General features: G+C 35.6%; 1 protein-coding gene and 1 pseudogene across 1 annotated transcript in view; both read left to right on the top strand.

The window, feature by feature from the left end:
* Positions 1-3,253: 3,253 nt before the first annotated feature.
* LOC148360754 (teneurin-3-like) overlaps positions 3,254-20,624 on the top strand; it is a 37,051-nt gene continuing 19,680 nt past the window's right edge. Inside the window, exon 1 of the mRNA XM_088342909.1 lies at positions 3,254-3,354. The gene's annotated coding sequence lies outside the window, so the exon portion shown is untranslated. The remainder of the gene's footprint in view (positions 3,355-20,624) is intronic.
* On the top strand, positions 18,974-19,111 carry LOC148360755 (U2 spliceosomal RNA; annotated as a pseudogene).

The following is a 20,624-nucleotide window of genomic DNA, read 5'->3' as shown; positions in this document are numbered from 1 at the left end:
GACAAAATAAACGTTTTTGCTCTCCTGTCTCAACCATCGACCTGTTTTTCCGTCTGATACCGGACAGGATGGGACAGACAGGATGGATCATGAAACAGGAAATCAAAAATAAACAGGACAAACTAGACGGGAACGAAAACTGGAGAAAATAATAAACAGGATAAAAATAGACGGAAGCAAAACTGGAAACCGAAATTAAACAGGACAAAATAAACTTTTTTGCTCTCCTGTCCCAGCCATCGACCTGTTTTTCTGTCTGATACCGGACAGGATGGGACAGACAGGATCGATAATGAAACAGGAAATAGAAAATAAACAGGACAAACTAGACGGGAAAGAAAACTGGAGAAAATGATAAACAGGACCAAAATAGAGGGAAACAAAACTGGAAACCGAAATTAAACAGGGCAAAATAAACGTTTTTGCTCTCCTGTCCCAGCCATCGACCTGTTTTTCCGTCTGATACCGGACAGGATGGGACAGACAGGATAGATAATGAAACAGGTAATCGAAAATAAACAGGACGTACTAGACGGGAACGAAAACTGGAGAAAATAATAAACAGGACAAAAATAGACGGAAACAAATCTGGAAACCGAAATTAAACAGGACAAAATAAACGTTTTTGCTCTCCTGTCCCAGCCATCGACCTGTTTTTACGTCTGATACCGGACAGGGTGGGACAGACAGGATGGATAATGAAACAGGAAATAGAAAATAAACAGGACAAACTAGACGGGAACGAAAACTGGAGAAAATGATAAACAGGACGAAAATAGACGGAAGCAAAACTGGAAACCGAAATTAAACAGGACAAAATAAACTTTTTTGCTCTCCTGTCCCAGCCATTGACCTGTTTTTCCGTCCCTGACAGTGCCATCGCCCGCTACAGAAGATCCACTTCTGTATTCGGATCACAATCCGGTTGCAAGAGCCACTGGCTTCCCGCGTCCAACAAGCATGGGATTGCGGGCGCTGCCCTTCCTCTTTCTTTAAATAAAACTGTGAGAAAACGTTACGCGATTGGGTCCACCCTGTGCGCTGGTCGTGACAGGTATTCACTTTATATTCTGAGAAATTAGTCAAAGAGTGTGGATTTTTGTTTTTGTTTTTTTCATAGAAAATGATTAAAAATCTCGACGATGATTCTCTGGTTTACCAATAAACAAGTTAATTATGATAATCAACAAAAATATTTTGGGTTGAACTCAGGACATAAATACACAGAGGAGGGAAAAAAAGCTATAATAATTCTGATGGATTGATTTAGTGCGATTTGTTTGCCGCAGTCCCAATGCAACTCCCCATTGACTCATTTTATTGGATGTTCATTATGATCTGGACATTTTCAATCACCTTTTCTAATACTGGAAGCACACCCGTTTATTACTATTTTCGGAAAATTGCACATTTGAGTGCAAATAATCACTCAAAGACGCTTTTCATGATTCCAAATGCTTGATACAACTGATCATGTGATTTCGTTGAACATATTTAGTTGCAAGTTTGTTGTTTATACATCTAAACTTATACATAAATCCCGATTTGCGTGTAGGTGTTCGTATGTGGCTTATAGGCTTTGAATCAGCCAAACCGATTTTTGTGTGAATGGACACAGTTGTACCTTGGGCTTCTGGGAGTGCTTTTAAATAGATTTTGTTTTAAGGAACCCACAATAAACACGAATTAAATTTATAACACCTGCTTTCGTGTACAAGCGGATCCGGATCCGGCTCTTTGACACTCCCTAGTGGCTGGGGCTTTTTCGACAAACCATGCCAAGCCCGGAAACGTTGCCGGTGTCATTATGTGTGTTGACAATAATTTCTCAGTTTAAAATGATTATTGACACTTTTCGCGCGCTTCAAAAATGGAACTTTAATAGATATAATGTCCGACAGTATATTCACTGATATTCACTAGAAATAAGTTTTATCAATTACTGACATGTGACATTTGTTATTACCCCGTGTCACGTAAAATTGTTTTAATTCCTTTGCAAACAATTCCATATAATGAGCCAAAAATATTGAAATATTTGACCTAGATTCCCTTTGTTTATTAAAAAATATGTACTTTTTTTATTTAGTTTTTTAGTTCTTTGAATTTGTGAAATTTATTATTACTCTTATTCTTATTCTAATTTTCATTCTTTTTCTTCCTCTTTTGCTTCTTCTTCTTCTTCTTATTATTATTATTATCATTATTATTATTATTATTATTATTATTATTATCATTATCCTTATCCTTATCCTTATCCTTATCCTTATCCTTATCCTTATCCTTATCCTTATCCTTATCCTTATCCTTATCATTTTTCTTTTTATTATTCTTATTCTTATTCTTATTCTTATTCTTATTCTTATTCTTATTCTTATTCTTATTCCTATCCTTATTTTTATTCTTCTTGTTATTATTCTTCTCCTTCTTCTTTCTATTTTTATTCTTAGCCTTATTTATCATTTTTTTCTTCTTCTTTGTCTTCTTTTTCTTCTTATTTTTCTTCTTATCCTTCTTCTTCTTATTATTATTATTATTATTTTTCTTCTTATCCTTATTCTTCCTCTTCTTCTTTTTCTTCTTCTTCTTGTTATTATTGTTATCATCATTATTATTATTATTATTCCTATTACTCTTATTCTTCTTATCCTTATCCTTATTTTTATTCCCATTCCACTTCCTATTCTTCTTCTTCTTTCTATTTTTATTCTTAGCCTTATTTTTCTTCTTCTTACTATTATTAATTCTATTCTTAGCCTTTTTTTTCTTCTTCTTCTTCTTATTATTATTATTATTATTTATATTCTTAGCCATATTTTTCTTCCTCTTCGTCGTCTTCTTATTTATTTTTTTCTTATCCTTATTTTTCCTCTGCTTCTTCTACTTCTTCATCTTCTTATTTTTATTCTTATCATTATTTTCTTCTTCTACCTTCTTCTTCTTCTTCTTTTTAATTCTTATTCTTATTTTGTTATTATTCTTATTTTTCTTCTTCTTCTTCAACTTCTTCGTCTTCTTATTTTTATTCTTATCCTTATTTTTCTTCTTTTCTACTTCTTCATCTTCTTCTTATTTTTATTCTTATCCTTCTTTTTCTTCTTCTTCGTCTTGTTTTTCTTATTTTTATTCTTCTTATTGTTTTTTCTTCTTCTTTTAAATTCTTATTCTTATTATTGTTATTATTATTACTATTTTTCTTCTTCTTCCTCAACTTCTTTTACTTCTTCTTCTTCTTCTTGTGATGATTATTATTGTTGTTTTTGGGTGTATTTTATAGCTGTGTGGGAAGTGACAAACGAGAGAGGATAAGCGAATATTCTACGATATCGATGCCGCTGTCACAATTAAGGACATGTAAGTTCGACCTCACCCCTGCTTCTATCTATCGATCATCGAGAAGGTGCACGCAGTGCCTGCTAAAATGCACAATCAATAAAATAAAATAAACCAAAATAAAAGAGAATAAAATCAAATGAAATGAAAGGGACAAGGGCACGCCACCATGACGAGGGATGTCAGGATTGGGCCGTTTCTGCCTCGCTGGTAGGGAATAGAAATCTGGCTCTTTTTCGAGAACCGGCTCTTTCGGCTCGGCTCACTACAGGAGCTGACTCTTTTGGCTCCTAAACGGTTCTTTCCATTTTTATTGTTATTTTTAATGATTATATTACCAATACTTATACGGTATGATAAACTAAAGGAATTAATTGTGAAAATAAATCATCCTACTTTATTATAATATCTCATCAAATCAAAAGCAATTCAATGTATTCTGTTTAAGCGTGGTCATAAAACATCCAGTGTACAATAAACCCCTCCTTTAATTGCCTTTAGCATTTTAATATAACTTTTACATATTTAATCTTTTTTTTATATTCAAACCAAAAAAATAACATAGAAACAATGGCACTAATATTTGAGCAAAATGCGAGAATGAAAGAGAGGGAAAAAGCAAGAGACACAGAAAGAGAGAAAAAGAGTTAAAGGGAAGGAACAAGAAAGAGAGAAAGTAAGAGAAAGAAGACAAAGAGAAAGTTTGAGAAAAAGAGAAAACAAATGAAAACCGAGAGAAAGATATAGAGAAAGAGAAAAAAAGGGAAAGAGGGAGAGAGAAAAGAAGGGGATAGAAAAAGAGAGAAGAAAAGAGAGAAAAATAGTGAAAAAAAAGAATGCAAAAGAGTGAGAGGGTGAAAGATGGAAAAATAAAGAAGAAAAGAGAGAGAGGGCAGAATAAAAAAGAGAAAGAAAGATAGCCAGAGAGAGAGAGAGAGAGGTGGAGAAAGATAAAAGGCAAGAAAAAAAGAAGAAAAAGAGACAAAGCAAGAGAAAAAGAGGGAAGGGGAGGAAAGACAAAGAAGACAGAAACAGAGACAAGGAGAAAAACGACAGACAAATAAAAAGAGAAAGGAAGATAAAAATAAAGAGAGGTATGAAGAGAGAGTGAAAGAAAAAGAGACAAAGAAAAAGAACGACCAGAAGAGATGAGAGTGAGAGATAGAAAGAAAAAAGAGTGAGGAAGAGTGAAATGGAGAAAGAGAAAGAAAAGGAGAAGAGAGAGGAGAGGGGAGAGGGGAAAGAAAGAGAAAAGAGAGAAAAGAGTAGAGAGAACCATTAAAAAGATAGAAAGGGAAGAAAGAGAGAGATAAAAAATGAAAGACAAAAGAAGAGAGAGAAAGATAGAAAAATAGAGAAATACAAAGAAAAGCAAGATAAATAAAGTTAGAGGGATGAGAGACAGGAAAGGAGTGGTAGAGAAAAGGAGTAAGAGAAAAAATATGAAGGAATGAGAGGAATAAAGACAGAGGGAGAAATAAAAGAGAGGGAGAGAGAGGAGAGAGAGGGAAAAGGAAAGAACAGGTGACAAGTAAGAAACAAAAGAGAGATAGAAAGAGAGAAAAGTAGAGCGTGAGATAGAAGGAAAGAGAGCGTTTCACAGGGAGCCGATTCCCCTCTCTCACCCCAAAGAGCTACCCCACAGAGCCACTTCGTTCACGGGCATCCCATCACTACACCGTAAGCGTTTCAACTTCTCCTTTTTTTCCTCTCCTTTTTTAAAAAAAAAGCCAAGAAAGAGATGTGACGCTGCCTTCTCCCACTTGCACAGCGACAGCGCCACCGTTGCCTTTTCCACGATTCCTCTCGCTCGAAACGAGAAAGAAAAACCCCGATTTGTTCACCTGTGGTGACCAAAATTATATTTAACATAGAACCGCATTCATCTTTTATTTTGAAAGAATTTTTCTTAAATTGACCAAAATTCCGACGTACGAGCGCTTCTACTCTGAATTCGAACGGAATCTTCTTATGTCACGCACTATTGAGCCACCTTAAAAACACGCGTGGGTGGATCCCGAGCGGGAATTCAGAAAAACACGCACTTTCAAAACAAATAACATTCAGGTGAAGGCAAAATGGTTGGAACGAGGGTGCGCGTTCACGCTGTTCGTAAAACGAATTTCCACTTGATTTATTTTGATCTTTAAATCACGGAGGCTGACAGCGTGGACCCCGAATGGAAGAAGTTTTTTCCTTTTTTCCCTTCTTTTCCCCCCCCGTTTTATTCTGAAAAACTGGCCTCAACGACGCGGACTCCAGGTAGGTCAGCGTTTCATGTTTGTTGTGATTTCATGTCTTTTAGGAAAAACACTTTCTAGAAATCGTGTGAGAATTGAGTCATTATTTAACGCATTTTGTTGCGGGACACAAAAATGGTTTCACACCGTATATTCTAATCATTTCGAATTAACGCTCGGATTTTCCAACGCATGCATATTCATATTTCACCCAGCTTATAATCAAAACGCTTCTTAATTAACACTAAACAATTCAGTCGTTGCTATTTTAAATAAATACTTAACGCAAATTTTATGTATTTTAACGCAAAACAAATAACAAATCACATGAAATGAATTCAAACGATTAAACGCGTTAACTGGATGGACAGGAGCGCGGGTGATGCAGGCGGTTGTTTCTCCCGTTAAGCGCATTTAATTCTAATTAATTTGTAAAGCCTTTTTCATATATTAATAATAGAAAGAATAACAATGATAATAATAATAATAAATCCACTCTAAATTCTTCCCTTTTATTTACTTTGGTACACCGAGAGGATTGTTGTAAAGGGATGTATACATAAAGTATGTTTAATTTTATAGAAATATTCAGTGTATAATAAAGAATAAAATCCCATCCTTTATCCAGACCCCGAAATCCAAAACACGCAACACACAGACGCACACGATGGTTAAAATCATGGGCGTAACCAGCCCGTTTTGGGGGTGCTCGAGCACCCCTTAAAATGGTAGTATTTTTAAAACTGTCTTTTAAAAAATGGAATAAAGGAAAGGATAGGTTTAAATGTAATTAAAAATGCTAGCTAAATTATAAAAAAAAGAAAGCAAAATTAGAATGTAAACAACTACCTATAATGGTTCATTCCATTCGATTCCTAGAACAGCTCTTTTTTTTGTTCGGCTAGTGTCACTTGCGGCATAGCGGCGGAGTCTGTGGGGGCTCCGGTGTATTACGGTGAGAGTATGTTATTATAGAAGCTCCAGAGTGTCTTCATTTAATTACCAAAAAGGAATGTTCAAATAATAAAAACGGTTGTAAAACGAGTATTTAATTGATAAAGATCAGCTTTTTAAAATATAAAATATTTAAATTAAAATGGTATCACAATTGAATATTACATGTTATATAACTTTGAGTGAAATTAAAAAAGAAAACGTTTTTAACCAGACAGACACTCTGAACCTAAAATTGACCCTGGTTAAAATACAATAAAAACAAAACTAAATAGCAATAGAAATAAAAGATGATTTATGGCAAGGCACAGACTAACCATGTGAGGAAAGGGACCTGAGGGAGGGTTATCCACACTGATAGGAATGGAAGAAATGGCCATTGAACCACACCCTACCAGGTGAAGGCCCCCCCCAAAATGAGGAAAGACTGAAATATAAAAATAGAAATAAAAACAAATGCAGAGCAAATAAACAAACAAAAATGGCATCAGTATAACTTTAAAAAAATGTTTTTTAATCTTTTTCAAATGCTTAAAAATAATTTCTCCACATGGTCTTCTGCCCTTTACCAGCGCCAATTCGTAACAAGAAATGGTGACCATCGTTCAATATGCACATTGACATTGTGCTCTGTGCTCCTTGAACCCGGATGTTGATCTCTCACGGCAAACATGTAGCCTGCCTTGGCAGAGTAAGAGGACGGGACCAAGATAAACCCCGGCTTTTTCCTGTCAGCTCTTTTTTTTTGCTTTTGTTCTGTCAATTGTTTATCAAAGCAGTAGAACAAACTAGAAACTTCAATCAATCAAACCCTGTAGGACCCATTTTTGTTTAATTACCATTTTTGGGGGGACACTTAAGCATGGAAATTTTATTTTTACTCATTTACTTTTTCACATTAAAATCTTATTGGGTGCAACCGACGATTGTTATTAGCCCGGCCCGCGTACGTAGAACTTTCACACTTTCGGAGTTACCGTTTGTGTGGATAACCCTCCCTCAGGTCCTTTTCCCCACATGGTTACTCTGTGCCTTATCCTGTTTTATTTCTATCACAATTTATTTTCGTTTTTATTGTATTCTAACCATCGCGCGTGACTGTGTATTGTGTTTTGGGTTTTAAACGGGGGGAGAAGGAGGGGATTTTATTGTCTTATCGTACTGAAGGTTTTTGCACAGCACTTTGAGCAGAAATTCATTTATCGGAAAGTTTTTTTCACGAAAAAATTTACTATAACAAGCAAGTGTTGATTTTTACTGAGGTATATGTGTTTGGCGAGTTTCTGTTCTGACAATGATGACTACTAGCCAAAGAAAAATTCCGCTACCCTATGACCTTATGTTTTTTTTTCAAAAAACTTTGTTTTTTTTGTGCAAATACTTCAATTACACCCTCCGAAATCCTCGTAAAACATTTTTATTTAGGTTTGTCTTTATCACGGTCTTACCGGGTTAATGTGTAGTATGTACTCTGTATTTTCTTAGTCCCGAATAAATATGTACTATTAAAACACCAGCATGTATTCTGCATACAAACGGCCCCCAACACAGAATTTCTGACCTTAATTTATATTTGTTAATCATTCACTAAAACCTCTTGATTATTATTACATACTGAGTGATTAAAACAATAAAAAAACGATAAAAAACAATATAAAAATAGCCAGGATATTTGGATGATATCGAATTGTCATTGATAACAATGTGGTGTGCATTGAGCTTAGACATAGCACTCTAGGTTGAATTGAGTAAATACTTTAGAGGGAAAAATAGGATAAACGATTAGGATAAATAGGAAAATATATTAACAAAGTAGTACTTGGAGACTGGCCTGAGTTGTAAGTGCATCAAGACAAAGTGGTGGTACCATGACATTTTGCGAAATTCCTGAAACAAAAGCCAAGAAATAAGATATAAATACCTATTTTTCTATAAATGGGGAAGCGATATTGTATTTTACCGTCTCGGGGAACTGCTTTTGGTTGAGTTTTATGGAGTATTGATAAAAAATAGATACATGATTTGGTCAAATAACACCAAGAATTCCGAATTCACTCGAGCTTTTATGAAGTATTGGAAAAATTGGTAACCTATTTGTGGCAAATGACACAAAACAAGAAAAAACACACAAAAAGAGAGATTATAAATGTTATCCAGTATCCAGTGAAGCAAATTTAATTCAATAAATATCACACAATGATCAATTACAACAAAGAAAATAAGATATTTGGATTGCTATATTTATAAACTAGTATTGTTCTTATCTGTGGTTATGACTTGGTATACAGTTGACAATTGTTACGTTAATATTTTTTTATTTTTACTAGAACTAATATTAATAGTAATAACCATGCTATCTAACATATACACAATAATAAAAAGAATTCTATAATAACACAGGATGCAAATTTTGATTTAGAAACAATAAACCTTAAAACCTTTTCCTCAGCTCGTACACAATTTTATATATATATATATATATATATATATATATATATATATATATATATATATATATATATATATATATATATATATATATATATATATATCTCATCTCATCTCATTAGCTGCACCGCTTATCCTCAGTAGGGTCGCGGGGGTGCTGGAGCCCATCCCAGCAATCATCGGGCAGTGGGCAGGGGACACCCTGAACTGGTTGCCAGCCAATCGCAGGGCACACGGGGCCAGACAACTCGCTCGCTCATTCACACCTAGGGACAATTTGTACCAGCCAATTCACCTGAAATGCATGTCTTTGGAATGTGGGAGGAAACCGGAGTGCCCGGAGGAAACCCACGCAAGCACGGGGAGAACATACAAACTCCGCACAGGAAGTCTGGAGCTGGATTTGAACCCACGCAGGAGGTTCCCAAGACATGAACTGTGCCGCACTGCGCCGCCGTGCTAGTTCTAAAGTCATGGGTTCAAATCCAGTTACCAGCCTTCCTGTGCAGAGTTTGCATGTTCTCCCCATGCTTGTGTGTGTTTCCTCCGTGCACAAGCAACACAGAATCCCTATAAAAGACATGTCAATTAAATATAGCGACTCTTCAGTGCAACAAAAACTAAACAATAGTACACACACGGAATACAATTTGAGCTTTTTTTTATATGTAACACATTTAAACGCACAATCCATAAGAAAACACACGAGATATATATTTTAAAGCAAGAGGAAGCAAAGCGATCGAGGGGAAACAAACGACTAGAAGTGGCTCCCATCGATCGCTTCAGAGAGTCGTCTTAATAAGCCGTTACGTTCGTGAATGACACATCTTCATTAGCTCACAATTTAAGAAAGAAACACTGTTATTAATTGTATATTAAGTTTCGTAGTTTTACTGTCGTTGTATTTTTGTTGCTATGTATTTAGTATTTCTACAGTCGTATTTCTGTAGTATAAGCGTAGTTTTATTTTTGTAGTACATTTGTAGGATTTCTGCGGTAGTATTTTTTGTAGTATTATTTTAGTTGTTTTTTTGTGGCAGGTCTGCGGTACTACTCTTGTAGAATTCCCGTAGAAGTATTTTTTTTAGTATTTCTCTAGTATTTCTGTAGTATTTTTGTCGTCTTTTAACTGTAATTTTTTTTGTAATATATCCATAGTAATTTTATAGTATCATTGTTGTTGTATTTTTTGACATTTCTGTCAGTATTTGTGTGGTAGTATTTGTGTGTTATTTCTTTTGTAATATTTCTGGAGTGGTATTTTTGTATTATAGTATTTCTGTGCTTTGCGACCCTATTGAGAAGCAGTGCAGAAAATGAATGTATAGTATTACTGCCGGTGTATTTTTGTAGTATTTCTGTAGAATACTTTTGAAGTATTTCCATAGTAGTTTTTTTGTAGATATTCTGTGATATTTTTGTAGTATTTCCATAATAGTATTTTTGTAGATATCCTGTAATATTTTTGTAGTATTTATATTTAAGTATTTTTGTATTATTTATTTGGTATTTTAGTAATATTTATGTAGTTGTCATTTTTATAGTATTTCTATTGTACTTTGAAATTTGAGGATAAGTGGTGCGGACAATGGATGGATGGATAGTATTACTCTCGTATTTTTGTAGTATTTCTGTATAATATTGTTTGTGGTATTTCCATTGGAGTATTTTCTAGATATTCTGTAATGTTTTTCTAATATTTTTATGATAGTATTTCTGTAGTATTTATTTAGTATTTTAGAAATATTTATGTAGTTTGGATAGTATTTTATCGTACTTTGAAAATTAAGGATAAGTGGTGTAGACAATGGATGGATAAGATTATTATTAGTATTACTGCCGTTGTATTTTTGTAGTATTTCTGTTGAATATTTTTTGAAGTATTTTCATAGCAGTATCTTTGTATTATTTCTATGTTTTTTGTAATTTTCCATAGTAGCATTTTCCTAGTATTTCCTTAGTATTTTTGTAGTATTTATCTAGTAGTAATTTTGAAGTATTTCGATTTTAACATTACTGTAGTTGTATTTTTGTACTATAGTAAGCAATTTTTTAGTGATTCAAAGCAAAATAAGATATAACATTCCTGTTTTACAGCAATTAAATTTAGTTTTGTAGTCATTTTGTAGTATTTTAGCAGTAGTATTTTTTGGATGTAGACAAACTTGGTAAGAAAAAAACATTTTTTCATTAATAATACTTTAGTTATCATTATATGGATTGTCATCCGTGTATTTAGACCAGTGTTTTTCAACCCGTTTTTGAAACCAAGGTACACTTTTATTTATAAAAAAGTTCCGAGGCACACCGTCCGTCGAAAATGTTTGAAAATGAAGTTATGTCAAATATTTCACTTTACTACAGATAATTAGTATATGAAATGAAGAAAATAATACTTAAAATAAAAAAGAATGATATGCTTTATTTATGTTTTTATTTTTCACAGTGCAATCTTAAACCGCTATGTTAAACAAATCAAGTTACTAAATGTACTGTGCTAACTCAAGAGCAGATAATTAGTACATAAAAAGTATATAAAAATCTACTGCCACCTACTGATATGGATGACTACTACAGTTCCTCGTCTGAAGATTGCAAAAATACTGAATAATGGCCTGATTTTTTGGAAAGATGAAATTGGGCAAATTCCAGCGGCATGCTCGACAAGGTCTCACGGCACTCTAGTGTGCCCCGGCACACTGGTTGAAAAACACTGAATTAGACCATATTGGTTTGACCGGCCTGATGAAAAAGGCTGCCTGGTTGCATGTGGCCAGCGGGCCGTAGTTTTCCCACCCGTAATTTAGATGCCTGTAAAAAAAAGCATAGTATTTTGATGGCCAATTTTCGGAAAACGAAAAGTCAATACACTAATTGCAATAGTAGTATTTGATGGAAGTATTAGTTGAATATACATAGAGGGCGTCCCAAATCAATGTTTACACACTTTGCCTTTAAATAACAGATATACTTCTTTAGTTATTCAGATTTAGTTTTTGGAGCAAGAATTTTAAATAACAGGCTCGTGAAAAAAAAGTACACATTCTGATCGAAATTTAGGGTAATTTATTTCAGACAAGCAATTTACATTTTCTGCCCGCGACCCGACCCCGGATAAATCTATGTGTTATTATAAGGAGGCCGATAACTGATATTTGGAGTTGAAATTTGCTGCAAAAGCTTAAAAATCATTGGTATAAATTCAAATAAAACTCTGAAACCTTTTACAGCAAATACATTAGAATTTCAAAATGACGAACATGTAAAAACATTCTGGAAATGTAATGAAATGTAAAGTTAGCGCAAATAGGTTTTGCAGAAAAATTCCGGAATATTTTCAGGACAAAATCAAATCCGGAACAAACAACAGAAAACGTTTATGGGCTGTTTAAAGTCTAAGTGCGTATACAGTTTTTGGGACACCCTGTACATACAGGACCGTTTCGGAAAATTCGAAGATTGGAATATGGTCTGCATGTATATGGTGCTTTTCAAGATTTCCCAAAGTGCTTCACACTTACCCATTCACACACACACTCACACACCAATAGGGAGTCAGCCATGCAAGGCGCCTACCTGCTTATTGGGGGCATTAGGGATTCAGTGTCTTGCCCAAGGAAACTTTGACATATAAGACGGAGGAGCTGGGAATCGAACCTGCGACTTCTTGATCTCAATACAAGCGCTTTACCTCCTGAGCAACTGATAAATGTCTTTTATTTTCTGTACTGTCACACGAAAAACAAAAATGTCCTTACATTCCAGATCCATTATGAATCAACTGAAAAATTGCAAATATTTTATTATTTTATTTTCACTGATTATGGCTTACAGCCTAATACTCCACTTTTTCATGACGTGCCAATTTTTTTACAAAATGGGATACTTAAATTTTCGTGATAATTAACAATATAAAGTAAAATAAGACTAAATTGTAATGAAGGCACAATCTGTCATATTTTAGTTTTTCAATTGCATTGCTGAAAATATCTCATCTCATCAGCTGCACCGCTTATCCTCAGTAGGGTCACAGGGGTGCTGGAGCCCATCCCAGCAATCATCGGGCAGTGGGCAGGGGACACCCTGAACTGGTTGCCAGCCAATCGCAGGGCACACGGGGACAGACAACTCACACCTAGGGACAATTTGGACCGGCCAATTAACCTGACATGCATGTTTTTGGAATGTGGGAGGAAACTCCGGAGGAAACCCACGCAAGCACGGGGAGAACATACAAACTCCGCACAGTAAACCCGGTAGCTGGATTTGAACCCACACAGGAGGTTCCCAAGACCTTAGAACTGTGCCGCACACGCGCTAACCACTGCGCCGCCGTGCTGCCCCCGCTGAAAATATGTCACAGTAAAAAAATGCTTGCACAAGATACAGCCAAGATGAAATATCTTCCTCTCACCCCTAAATAAGACCCAAATAGCAACTAGGTAAAAGTAAGCAGGAAAATATATATAGTTTAAAAATGTGCAAAAATATGAGCCAGAATAATAAAGAACTTTATCACAAATATATATATATGAATGAAAACTTTATTTCGAACACTAAAATAAAAACAGGACAAAAACAAAGAGTCAACAACAAAATAATGTCACATAACATGTTCGAAAAGGGGTTGTAAGAAGCAAACGCCTAAATTCCCTACCCATTCATCTTCCCTATTAAATACATTTTACAAATCCTCTTCTCCTCTTGTGTCTAATATAACAAAATCTCATGGATATACCGTATTTTCCGCACTATAAGGCGCACCTAAAAGCCTTTATTTTTTTCAAAAGCTGACCATGCGCCTTATAATACAGTGCGCCTTATTTATGGATCAATATTGAGTCGCAAAGTCTTCCAACTAACTTGCAGCCGCCGACTCGATTTTCCCCCGAACGCCAAGTAGTCCGCGGTGTATGCTGGGATTTATTTACCGGCGTTTCATTGGCTAACCAATGTGTCAATCATCATTTGAATCCATCACTATTGGCTAAAGTTATTCGGAGGTCAAGGGGCGGCTCCTTTTTATCATTTACAGGCTGGCATAGGCTTAAGCTGTAAAACAAAGCCTGCAATTGGCCGAAAAAGATGAATGCGTATAGCACGTGGCTGACGGCATACAGAAAGCATTTTTTTACTATTTTGTATTTGTAAATATTTTATTCTCCTGGATTTACTAAACTCAAGGATATAAGAGGACCATGGCTGCACATTATTATGAACACAACAACTTCGGTGAGCTACTCTGGCTATATATATTATCCCTGTATCTTGTTTCAGACTGAACTTGATGTTTCTGTAATAAGCAATGCAGATAATGGATGGAATGGAGTGTCTATTTTTAAATTAAACTCAATTCCAAGTGTTTATTGTCATATATACAGTAAAGTTGCGAGCGAAAAAGAAAATAGAAACTAAGGAATGGTTGGCATTTTTGGAATCCCAAGACTTTAACCTTCCGAATGATGGAACGATGCATTTGAGTGACATCGTACGGACACCGCATCCGCACGGGTTCTCGACACGTATTTGCGTCTTTGCAAGCTTTGGGAATGTTAAGGGGGTAATAAGTTGGACTGAACTATCTGACTGTTTTGTCCACGTTCCCATTGTAGCGCCTTATAATCCGGTGCGTCTTATGTATGTCAAAAATAGGACCAAAAACTATTTTTCGGGGTGCGCCCTATAACCCAGTGCGCCTTATAGTGCGGAAAATACGCTACTTATTACATAGGTCAGATATCAATAATGATAATAATTACAATAATCACATATTGTAGACACTAATCTTTGTAATACCCATCCCTCAACGTCATAATGCAACTAGTTACCAAATATCACTGCGGCACCAATGATAATAACAACAATAAAAATAAACATATTTATAATAACAGTTATGATATAATAATAGCAACAATAACAACAAGTTAATCATAGTTCTAGACGCACTATTCCCAATCTCTCGTATCACTCATACCCGATTTTCTTCATCTCTGTATTCCGCCAGGAATGTTTTTTGTATTTAAATTTGAACATCATCTCGTAAATTGTTCCAAAGTTTGACTCCGCACACAGACACACACATACTTTTCCTGGTGGTTCTCACCTTTGGGAATATGAATTCACTACAGCCCCTTAAGTTATAATTTCCCTCTTTCCGAATGAATCATTTTTGGATGTTTTCTGGCACCATGTTTTTGTTGACCTTAAATAACAGTTGTGCGGTGAAACATTTTATTAAATCATCCAATTTTAATAATTGGGACTGCAGGAATAAAATATTTGTATGATCTCGATATCCTACCATGTTTTTGGAGGATGAAAAGGGGCTGGAGTGAACTTTTGTAATGATTGCCCCAGACTTCTGCACAATGTGTTAAGTATGGCAGAACTAAAGAACAATATCATAAATACAATGCATTATAAATTAAAAGGAATTTGGCTTTATTAATTATTGAAATTAGATACTTTAGTTTGTATGTGTCTGATGTGTGTTTTCCAGCTTAATTTATTGTCTATTATGAACCCTAAAAATTTCTGATACGGCGTCTATTGCGGCACCATCCATTTTTACTTCTAAATCTTGATTCGCCTTGCGATCACCAAAGAATTTTACTTTGGTTTTATTTTCAATTTAAAGATAATTTATTTATTTCCATCCATACTTTTAGGTTAATCATTTCAAGATTAATGCAGGTTACCAAATCAATCTAGTTATCATTCGAATAGAAAAAGTTAGTGTCGTCTGCAAATGTGACTAATTTTAATAGTTTAGAAACATTAAAAATATAATTAATATATGAATTAAATAACTTTGGACCTTTGGATCTTTCCAGTTTTTTTTAATAGTATATTATGATTAATGGTATCAAATGCTTTTATTAAGTCAATAATTACCCGAATTGCGTATCTCTTCTTTTCTATGCTATGGGTGATTTCTTCTACTGCATCAATAATTGCCATTGTTGCTGATCTGTTTGCTCTAAAACAGGGGTGTCAAACTCATTTTAACTCGGGGGCCACACGATAGAACAAACATTCTCTCGGGGGCCGGACTAGTAGATTAAGAGAAGAGAAAAGAACAGAAGAGAACAGAAGAGAAGAGAAGAGAAAGAAAGAGAAAGAAAGAGAAAGAGAAAAAGAAAGAAGAGAAAGAAATAAGAGAATGAAAAGAAAGAGAAAGAAAGAGAAAGAAATACGAGAAATAGAAGAAAGAAGAGAAAGTAGATAATGAAAGAAGAGAATGAAAGAAGAGAAAAAAAGAAGAGAAAAAAATAAAGAAGAGAAAGCAAGAAGAGAAAGAAAGAGGGGAAAGAAAGAAAAGAAAGAAGAGAAAAAAAAGAAGAGAAAGAAAGGAAAAAAAAGAGAGAGAGAGAGGAATAAATAAAAGTACAGTGCCTTTGTGAGAGGCACCTGCCTTTGGCAACATCATGTTTGGTTGATTTCAACCTGCAGCTTGTTTTTCTCTTGCGCTTCTCTGAGTGTTGTCTCGCGGGCCGGATTCAATCCCTTAGCGGGTCTGATCTTATATTGACTTTCATTAATCAATTTATGTTTATCTACAAATTGTTCTGGTCTATTATTGTAAAGTTTCTCTAATGTTTTAGAGAGCTGAGGAAGCAGAGATACCGGTCTATAGTTTGTAAAAATGTGTTTGTTTCCATTTTTGTAAATTGGTATAACTTTTGCTATTTTCATTTGATTTGGAAATTTGCCTGTTAGAAACGATAGATTACTTATGTAGGTCAATACTTTATATATATATATATACATATATATATATATATATATATACATATATATATATATATATATATATAGTTTCATGCAATCATATTTTCTTATACTGATACTGTTCCCGAAGAAAAACCTGGAAATCCGTCGTCACCATGGCAACAGAGCCAATGAGAGACAATCGATATTTTATTTGCATTCCTAACTTTATTTTCAAAATAGTCTGCAATAGAAAGTACTCCTCTTGTCTTGTTGACGTTGTCATACAATATATTCATTTTTATTTTCGTAACAATCCTGGGGTTTGGGATTTGACTCCTTTAGCTTTTTTTCTGAAAAGGTTTTATTTATATTGTTTTTATACTTTTGAAAATTTCCATTTTCTAGTTTTATAATTTGAAGGGGCACTGTGTAATATTTAGTGCCACCTAGTGTTAAAAACATTTATCCAGTAAAAAAAATGTAAAAACTGATTTGAATAGTAGGTAAAAAATACATGAACTATGATACCAATGTTATTTTTTATTACCAGACAACACAGTGCCATCTAGTGGTCAAACATTACACATTGGAGCTTTAATACAAATATAAAAGACATTTCTAAGCAAAAATAACGGGTATCTATCAATAACACCTGGTGTTTACTTGAAGTGGATCGATATCAAAATCCTCAGTATCGCCAACCCCTAAATTGTGGTAGTTCAGTATCCATCTATCTATCTATCTATCTATCTATCTATCTATCTATCTATCTATCTATCTATCTATCTATCTATCTATCTATCTCTATCTCTATCTATCTATCTATCTATCTATCTATCTATCTCTCTATCTCTCTATCTCTCTATCTCTCTATCTCTCTATCTATCTATCTATCTCTATCTCTATCTCTATCTCTATCTATCTATCTATCTATCTATCTATCTATCTATCTATCTATCTATCTATCTATCTATCTATCTATCTATCTATCTATCTATCTATCTATCTATCTATCTATCTATCTATCTATCTATGCCAAAGCAAAGCTTCTGGTATATTTCGGGCTCGGTCCATCAAATTAAGTCAATCGGATGGTTTCGGGCTTATATACACACAGGCCGAGTTGGGTCGGGCTGAATTTTTTTAGGCCAGATCTTACCTCTAGTGTGGAACAACACGACTGTATAGGTAAAGGAAAGAGCAAGTAAGGAGAACAAGAGGTGTGGTGAGAGAACTTCCTGAAAGGGTTGATGAAAATGGTTTGAGACGGTTTTGACGTATGGAAAGAATGAATGGAGGCCGTTTGACTAAAATAGTATATAGTGCAGAAGTGGGGGGAAATAGAATGAGAGGAAGACCCAAATATTGTTGGAAGTATGGGGTGATGGTTCTCAGGACGTGAGGTCGTTTGAATTAATGGATGCAAAAGTGTGTGCTTGGAATGGATGTGAATGACAAAGGATATTTACCGTAAATTCCGGACTATAAGCAGCTACTTTTTTCCCAAATGTTCAGCCCTGCGGCTTATCCAGCGAAGCGGCCAATTTATGTAATTTTTCTAATGGCCGCTCATGATGAGGAAAACTTCAACTCCTTGGATTATGCCAAACCTGTCTATATGACAAAGGTTCTTTCTGATGGCGAGGAGACGCCTTTTATAGCGACAGTTATAGAGAGGAAGATGAGGACGGTATACCATGAATTTATCAACTACAGTATGCTTCTTTAACAACTACGTTTGATACGTTGCGTGCGTGTTCATAGTAGCGTGTTGGTACCTTTCATAGGCACGGTTTGGGATGACAGTTATATTATTATTATTAAAGCTTGGAAAACTCTCTCGGTGTACCGTCTTTCTTTGTAAATATGTGTAACCATGTATAATATGTATTTGCAACTGTATATTTTTGTCACGTATTATTTGTATTTATTTGAGACACTTATGCTGATTTTCACGAGCGAATAAGAAAGAAGGGGCGGAGCAAATGCAGGCTGATGGGAACTGGGGACGGGTAAAGGTGAGTGTTTGTGAACGCAGGAAACAATAGTGGATATATATTTTTCCCACCCTTACCTTTGGAAATATACACTTTTTTTTCCTTGGATTACTTTCAACGGGCACCCCGACTCTGCAGGTCTGCATCAAATGATGAGTACCTTGCTCTGTTCGTTCCACGCATCGGCTCGGTGTTGCAGTACCACTGGGGACGGTGCAATTACCGCGGGATTTCAAAAGTGTGGGCATGTGTTGGTCAGGACCTTGAATTTCTAAAAATGTCGGCAAATCTTGCATCTTAGCCCCAAATTACAGTAATGCTGTAAGTTTTATTTTTGCAATCGGGAGATGGAATAAGAGATTGCTCAGTCCACTTCACGCATCGGCCCGGTATCACAGTACCTCCGGGTACGGTGCATCCACTCTGATCCGCTGCATGGCCCTGTGGCTAGGACCTTGACTCGGTCTCTTGGCCGGGAACAAGTGTCTCGGCCCCTTGGCTTTGTAGTGTATTATGAATAGCGCTGATAGTTTCTTGGCCCTTTGGCAGGGATCTTGACTCAGTTCCTTGACCGGGAGCAAGTGCCTATTTGAAATTGGCTTTGAAATGTACCATGAGTTGACCAAAAATGGATAGTGTACGATAGATGACGAATATATATCAATAAAAGCTTATACAAAATCCCACCACCAACAGAATAGTTCATTCAAAAAACATCCATTATTTAATGTGGGCGCATGCGGCTAATATACCGGTGCGGCCTTACAGTATAGTCCGGAATTTACGGTAAGTGTGACTGATATCGACACATATGATGGGGAAGGGGTAAACCACTATATGCTGTTGGGCCTTTTTCCTGAAATGTTGCATGGTGTGGGCTTAATGTTCTGTGACAGGTTAGGAAGAAGGGGAATGTGTCACGACCAGAACAGAAGTAAGACCCAGATGCGCAACGTCACTCACAAGTTTATTGAAATATAGAGGAAAGGCGGCACCAGCGATCCGGTGCTCGCTGGATGCGGGAAGCAAGTCGCTCACGAGATCAAAACGTGTTCCAAATGCGTGAATGGATCTTCCGGAGCGGGAGATCGTAGCGTAGTAGACGGAAAAATAAGTCGTTAGCTGGGACAGGAGATCCTAATGTGGTCGTGGTCAAAAAACGGGTCGTTAGCCGGGACGGGAGATCAAAACGTGGTCGGGGTCAAAAAACGGGTCGTAGCCGGAGACAAACGGGGAAATCAGGAACGGACGAGTGGAAAACGAGTCAAAAATGTTTGCCCTGTGAAAACAGGTTCGCTGACGGACTGACAAAAGGCGAGTGAGAGCGCCAAACGAGATAGATAAATTAAACTTCTCAACGCATTAATAAGATTTACTGTGGCTTGCTCAACTATATGGCCCCCTTGAACTTTTTGCCAAAATGTGGCGCTGCAAAGTATTAACTCAATGCGGCGGAATCATTTTGCACACCCACTTTATCGTTTTTTATTTGTTAAAAAAAAGTTTAAAATATCCAATAAAGTGTGTTCAACTTCATGATTGGGTCCCACTCATTGTTGATTCTTCACAGGAAATTACAGTTTTATATCTTGATGTTTAAGTCTGCCCTGTGGCAAAAGATCACAAAGTTCAAGGGGGCCAAATAGTTACGCAAGCCACTGTATATTTGTTTGAACTAAAAAGATTTAGTAACATTTATCAATTGTCTTTTTTAATAATTCACCAATATACACTCGTAACAACATCAATAACGAAACTATCAAAACGGCGATGTGGTTTCAGTCGGGCCTTACAGCACAGACGCAAGAGGATAGGAAAATGTATATTTAATGAGAAACGTTTTCCCACCATGGCTAAGACCGGTGCTAGGTAATGTGTTCGAGGTAAAATGTATCGTGTGCAGAAATATGTTTTTTTGTTTCATTTCAATTGTGAT

The sequence above is a fragment of the Urocampus carinirostris genome, chromosome 8 (genome assembly GCF_059441175.1).
Source record: "Urocampus carinirostris isolate Australia breed hairy pipefish chromosome 8, RoL_Ucar_1.0, whole genome shotgun sequence".
In the NCBI taxonomy this organism is placed as follows: domain Eukaryota; kingdom Metazoa; phylum Chordata; class Actinopteri; order Syngnathiformes; family Syngnathidae; genus Urocampus; species Urocampus carinirostris.
Note: the sequence above shows the minus strand (reverse complement) of the source record. Positions and strands in the feature narration are given on the sequence as shown.